We start from the raw sequence: 7,316 nt of genomic DNA on the forward strand, positions 1-7,316 counted from the left end.
ATGTTTGTGATGACGACGTCTCTCAAACACCAAGTAGAATTTGTCACTCTACTTTGGGAGAATGAAATGGACTAAAGAGCAGACATGCTTGCGGCAGCTATGTCTCCCAAGCACCAAATGGATTAGTCATCCATCTTGGAAAGATGTCGTAGGGTAAAAGGGATCCTTTACCCGCTAAGTACGATTGACTAATGACTAAGACTTTATCTCTTCTACCTCATAGTCGAGGACGACTATGATTTCAAGAGAGAGGTAATGTCATAAAATCTAATATCTAACTAACCCAATGATTTTCTCATATTAAATTGATCACTTAATGTGGGGAATAAACGGAACAAGTGTTAAGATATAGGTATGTGCTTTAGATCTATCTCAACACGAGGCCAATGTAAAGGGGCCCAAAAGGGAGATGGTCTATCAAAGAGCAAGGCTAACCAATGGAGCATAAGACCTTAGGGTTAGCTTCATTGAAGACCTCCAATAAATGTGTGTAAAAGTCCTTTTGACCTTAAGTAAGCTAGGGCTGAGCTTGAGGTGGGAACCCGGCCCAAGCTCGAGGTGCTTGTCCTGCTTGAGGTGCTTGTCATGCTTGAGGTGTTTTTCATGCTTGAGGTGCTTGATTAAGATGCTTGAGGTGCTTGACTGGCTCCATGCTTGAGGTGCTTGACTTGCTGCATGATTAAAGTACTTGAGGTGCCTTGAGAAGCTTGCCTGAGATGCTTGTGGGAACCCCCCCTAGTTCAAGTGCTTTGTCATGCGGGTATAGACAATTGAAGATAGCAACATAATCATAGCAATTAGTTAACTTGGCATAGACAATACTTTTGCAAGAGAGAGAGTCTAGAGAACATGACAACAATTGAGGACCGGATTTATGTGGAGCCGGTCCCCCCTCCAATAGGCATTTGTATTATGATTTCTCCCATAAAGAGAGACTTGTTACAATACAGTCTTTGTGTTCCTTGTGACCTAGGTGATGCCATGAAGATGGAAGGCTTCATGCACCACAAACATAACATAAACTTGAAGAAAGCTTTGACTATCCCAAGCCTCAGTCCCAAGACCTCAAACACCTTCGAAGGTGGAGAGAGCTAGCAGGGAATGAGGGTAGGAAAGAGGAAGAAGAAACATTTCGTAGGAGAAAGAATTAGTTCCTCACTTATCATACTCTTGTTGCTAGCATACATAATAGCATAGTAATGAAGAAGAAGGAGATGGCAAGCTTAAGCATTGAAGCATGGCTCTTGGTTGGATTTGCACTCCATAGCCAAGAGTGTTGGTGGAGGCTCTCAACCTCTACTTGCTTGGAGAGGGAGCTCTTGCACTTTGCATATCACACAATGAGAGTGCTTGTGAGTGTGTGTGGGTGAGTATACCCCCTAGGTACCCCCCTAGCTTGCTTGGGTCGACCCCCCCCTGTAGCTCATGCCTGAAGCTCATTGGACCCCTCCAGGCCTAGCCAATCACAAGCAGGAGCCATTACAAGCAACATGGGTAGCCTTGGGACAAGTGTCCCCCTTTCCCCTTTGAGAGAGAGGACTTGATAAATGCTAAAACAATTAGATAATTCATGTAATTTATCATTGGACCCATTTGAAGCCTAGCCAATAGGCTTCAAGCAACACATGAAGGTAACATGGGTAAGGGCCTGACATGTGTCCTTGCTACCTCTTCAAGATGGCTTTCCCTGTGTGTGTGAGTGGGTGTTCTCTCTCTAGGGCCCTAGGAAAAGGGCTCGCCCCCCCTCTTGTAGGAATGCTTTTGACTTTTAGGTGACCAAGCACCTTACTCACCAAGCATGACAAAGCACTTGAACTAGGGGGGGGTTCCCACAAGCATCTCAGGCAAAGCTTCTCAAGGGCACCTCAAGTACTTTAATCATGCAGCAAGTCAAGCACCTCAAGCATGGAGCCAGTCAAGCACCTCAAGCATCTTAATCAAGCACCTCAAGCATGAAAACACCTCAAGCATGACAAGCACCTCAAGCAGGACAAGCACCTCGAGCTTGGGCCGAGTTCCCACCTCAAGCTCAGCCCTAGCTTACTTAAGGTCAAAAGGACTTTTACACACATTTATTGGAGGTCTTCAATGAAGCTAACCCTAAGGTCTTATGCTCCATTGGTTAGCCTTGCTCTTTGATAGACCATCTCCCTTTTGGGCCCCTTTACATTGGCCCCGTGTTGAGATAGATCTAAAAGCACATACCTATATCTTAACACTTGTTCCCGTTTATTCTCCCACATTAAGTGATCAATTTAATATGAGAAAATCATTTGGGTTAGTTAGATATTAGATTTTATGACATGGTAAAAGGTTTTTCTCAAAAGAAAGGTATTGACTTCAATGAAATATTTTCTCTTGTTGTAAAAATGAACTCAATTAGGCTTGTCTTAAGCCTTGTGGCTGCTCATGATCTAAATCTCGATCAAATGGATGTAAATACGGCATTCCCTCACGGTGACTTAGAGGAGGAAATCTACATGCTTCAACTAAAGGGGTATGAAGTAAAAGGTAAGGAGAAAATGGTTTGCAGATTAAAGAAGAGCTTGTATGGTTTAAAGCAAGCATCAAGACAATGGTACTTGAAGTTTGATCGATGGATGTTGGATCATGGATTCACAAGATGCAACTCGGATCACTGCGTCTACACGGAGAATTTGGGAGATGGGAAATTCATCATCCTAATGTTGTATGTTGATGACATGTTGATTGCAAGTGCTAACATGCAGGACATCAAAGACCTAAAAGAGGAGCTGTCCAAATCTTTTTCAATGAAAGATTTAGGTGTTGCAAAGAGGATACTTGGTATGAAAATATCAAGGGACGGGACGAAGAAGACAATAAAGCTATCTCAAGAAGATTACATCAAGAAGGTACTAAAAAGGTTTGCAATGAAAAATGCAAAACCAGTTTCTACACCTTTGGCTGGTCATTTTAAACTAACGAAGGATATGTGTCCAAAGACACAAGAGGAGATAGCCTATATGTCTAACGTTCCATATGCTGCAGCGGTAGGTTCTCTAATGTATGCTATGGTCTGGACAAGGCCAGACATTACACATGCAGTGGGAGTTGTGAGTAGGTTCATGGACAACCCAGGTAAAGAGCATTGGCAAGCTGTGAAGTGGATACTTAGGTATCTAAAAGGGACAACAACAAATGATTTGTATTTTGGAGGAACTGATATTTTTCTAGAAGGGTATGCTGATGCAGATATGGCAGGTGACAAAGATACTCGAAGGAGCACTACTGGCTATGTGTTCACGGTTGGAGGCACAGCAGTAAGCTGGGCTTCAAAGCTGCAGAAAGTGGTTTCACTTTCTACCACGGAAGCAGAGTATGTAGCAATGACGGAGGCAAGCAAAGAAATTCTGTGGCTTCAAAGATTCTTAGAAGAGCTTGGATTCAAACAAGACAATTGTGTCTTGTACAGTGATAGCCAAAGCGCTATCCATCTTGCGAAGAACTCAGTCTTTCATTCAAGGACAAAGCACATTGAGGTGAGATATCACTTCATACGCACTCTTTTGGAAGAGGGACAGCTAAAGCTAGGAAAGGTGCATACAAGTGAAAATCCTGCAGACATGTTTACAAAGGTGGTCAACAAGGAGAAGTTGAGCTTTTGCTCATCTTCAATCGGCATTCAAGGATAAGAAGCCAGAATGGAAAGCAGTCAAAGGATTGGTTTGGAGATGAGTCTCCAAGTGGGAGATTGTTAAGTATGGAGCCTGATTTACCCTTGTAATTTTCTGTGGTAAAAGCGCACATTTGTAAGGCCCCCATTATGAGGAGAAGCCATCGTGCGTGAAGGAAAACCACTCACCGGAAACCAAAATTTTCACGGACAAGAATCAGGGGCAACTTTAAAGGCCTCGGGGGCGGAGGCCCCCGAGACTTTTTTTCGCCGGAATATTATGGCCGGACGGCGGCTAGAAAGTGGTCGGAAAACAATTGGTCGATTGGCCGGTGGCCGGTAGTCAATGGCCGATGGCCGGTGGTCGGAAGTCAGTGGCCGGTGGCCGAATTCAAAAGCGGACTTGTCTTCTCAAGGGCGGCCACACATGGGCGGATTGGAGGGTCCGATTTGGACTTATTCGCACAAGGGCGGCTACACATGGTTGTCTCTCATAAGAGAGGGCAGCCCTTTTGGCCTATAAAAGGAGGCCATTTCTACACACATTTCATAGTGTGAAGTTGATGCAACAAGGTGAGTGTGAGGTGGTGAGAGTGAAGCAAGGCGGGAGCTCCATTAAGGGTATAATCCCTTTGTAAACTACTTCTTGTTTTGAAGTACTAAAGCCATTGAGTGGCTGCTTTCCCGTGGACGTAGCCCACATTGGGTGAACCACGTATATCGTGTGTACTCTCTCTCTCTCTCTCTCTCTCTCTCTCTCTCTCTCTCTCTCTCTCTCTCTCTCTCTATAATCTCGTGTATGTAAATCTGTCTCTCTCCATTAAGTAATCTACTCAATTATCTATTTAGCTACGTCTTATTTCCTAACATCTTCCTCTCTCTTTTCTTAGTCGCTCTATAACCCCTCTCCTTATCCCTCTCTCTCTCTCTCTCTCTCCTCTTCCTCTCTCTCTCTCTCTCTCCACCCCTCTCTCGTGCTGTCTTCCTCTGTGCGTGTGTCTCTCTCTCGCCCACCACCCCTCTCTCTCATTTTCTCCCCCTCCCACCCCCTACCCCCCCCCTCCCACTCCCCCCCCCCCCCTCTCTCTCTCTCTCCTCTCTCTCTCTCTCTCTCTCCCTCTCCCTTGCCTTCCCTCCCTTCCTGGAGTGAGCTTCACCCCTCTCTCCCCCATGTCTTCTCTCTCTCTCTCTCTCTCTCTCTCTCTCTCTCCTCTCTCACACACACACACACACACACACACACACACACACACACACACACACACACACTAGGACGAGAGGGAAGGGTGGCAAGGGTAGACTCTCTCTCTATCTCTCTCTGACACACACACACACACTAGGACGAGAGGGAAGGGTGGCAAGGATAGACTCTCTCTCTCTCTCTCTCTCTCTCTCTCTCTCTCTCTCTCTCTGACACACACATACACACACACTAGGACGAGAGGAAAGGGTGGCAAGGGTAGAGAGAGAGAGAGAGAGAGAGAGAGAGAGAGAGAGAGGGTGCAGAGAGCTATTTAAAAAAAACAAAGCACTAGCAGTATCTCTAGTGCCTCCGTTTTTTTGTAAAAGAGGGAGAGAGGGGGAGAGAAAGAGAGAGTGATAGAGGGAGGGGAAGAGAGAGGGGGAGCATTGGGAGGGAGAGAGAGATCAAGAGAAGAGGGGTGGCAGGTTGAGAGAGAGTAGGAGACTGGGAGGAGAAAGAAAGTAAGCGTGCGGGGGGCGGGGGGGGGGGAGTTGTACAGGGTGAGCCCGTCTTTCTTTAAAAAAAAAAAACAATACACTTCACCCTCTCTCCCTCAGAATTTTTGTCGCCCCCTTCTCTCTCTCTCTCTCTCTCTCTCTCTCTCTCTCTCTCTCTCTCCCCCCTTATCGATCGATCTCTCTCCCACTGCATCTTCCTTTTTTCTTTCTCTGCCTCCTGTCACATTGTCGCTTTTTGAGTCCCTCCAATCCTAATGACAAATGAAATGAAATGTTATGTTAACTGTCATCAAAAGGCCAAAATGACCCATGCGACCAAAATGATACATTCTTGGTGGATCTAATACAATGTCTGGGTACAAAATAAAATGAGAGAGAGAGAGAGAGAGAGAGAGAGAGAGAGAGAGAGAGAGAGAGCGAAATGAAATGAAATGTTATATTAACGTCTTCAAAAGGCTAGAATGACCTATGAGACCGAACTGATACAAAAGTGGTGAATCTATTACAATGTCTGGGTACCTTAGTACCAAAGTACTAAGTGTCAAAAGTGTGAAAATAAATGTGAAAAACGAAATACAAAGTATTAAATAAACTTATTAGGAGCATTCTGGGTGTCTGGCTAGAATGCTTCTAATCCTTTGTTGTGGTCTCCTCCGGTGAAGTGTGCTTCTGCATCTCGGTCGTGGTCGTCTCGATTTCATAAGCTCAATCGCCCTATCAATGAGGGTGTCTTTGGTATGAATGTGGGTACTCCTTTGTGCTGGCTGTTGGCCTCTTGCTTCTCCTTCCACTCCTGCTTCTCTCAATCCGAAGAAATCTGTGATCTGCCTCTGAGGCTGTAGTGCTCTTTGTCTTCTCATTAGATTATCCCTGTGCCGATGTAGTTCCAGTAGGTACAAGCCTAAGCATCTTTGATCTTGTTATTGCATGACTCTATCTAGAGGTCCAAAGCCTTCTTTAAATAGGCAATGGAAACTCCCACGTATCTCATAGTATACGGTGCAATGGCATATGTATTGTAATTCTGTCTCTGGCTCCATTCCGCATAACTTGCAAATTCTGCTCTCAGGTTGGATTTCCCTAAATCTGCCAAATTCTATTTCCAGTTGGTGTGAGGATGTACGAATCTGACCAATAGCACATCTCAAACCATGAGACAGGTGGGTACCATGTAGCTCGGGCGAATCACAAATCCATCTTCAGATAGCTGTAGTAAGTTTTCTTTGTAGTCGGCCATCTTCGTGCCCAATTCTTGTGTAGGGTCTACCCATGTCCTCTTAGTATCCAACTGTATAAGATCCTGATGGATAATTTTATTAATCTCCGTTCGTGTAATTGCCAGTGATGGAGCCGCAAGAGAGTATTGGAAGAGAGAGAGAGAGAGAGAGAGAGAGAGAGAGAGAGAGAGAAGGGGGAGAGGGGTCCGCAAGGGCAGGGAAGGTTTGGGCACACGGGGGGGGATTGTGAGAGGGGAGAGTGGAGTGGTAGTTTTTTTTTTTTTTTTTAAAGGAAAGAAAGGAAGAGAGAGGAGTGCTTAGCGCCCCCCCCCCCCCCCCCCCCCCCCCCAAAAAAAAACAAAAAAAAACCATGCAAAGCAATAGAGACCTCCCTATTGCTTTCATGGTTTTATTTTTTATTTTTTTGGGGGCCTAAGCACTCCTCTCTCTCCCTTTCTTTCCCTTTTAAAAAAAAAACTACACTCCACTCCCCCCCTCTCACAGTCTCTCCCCTCTGCCCCCACCCTCTCTCTCTCTCTCTCTCTCTCTCTCTCTCTCCCCCCCTTCACTGCAAGTTCGAGAGTTTCGTATTGCATGACTCTATCTAGAGGTCCAAAGCCTTCTTTAAATAGGCAATGGAAACGCCCACGTGTCTCATAGTATACGGTGCAACGGCATATGTAGTGTAATTCTGTCTCCGGCTCCATTCCGCATAACTTGCAAATTCTGCTCTCAGGTGGGATTCCCCTAAATCTGCCAAATTC

This window comes from Adiantum capillus-veneris, chromosome 19, assembly GCF_014529385.1.
Source record: "Adiantum capillus-veneris isolate H3 chromosome 19, ASM1452938v2, whole genome shotgun sequence".
In the NCBI taxonomy this organism is placed as follows: Eukaryota; Viridiplantae; Streptophyta; class Polypodiopsida; order Polypodiales; family Pteridaceae; genus Adiantum; species Adiantum capillus-veneris.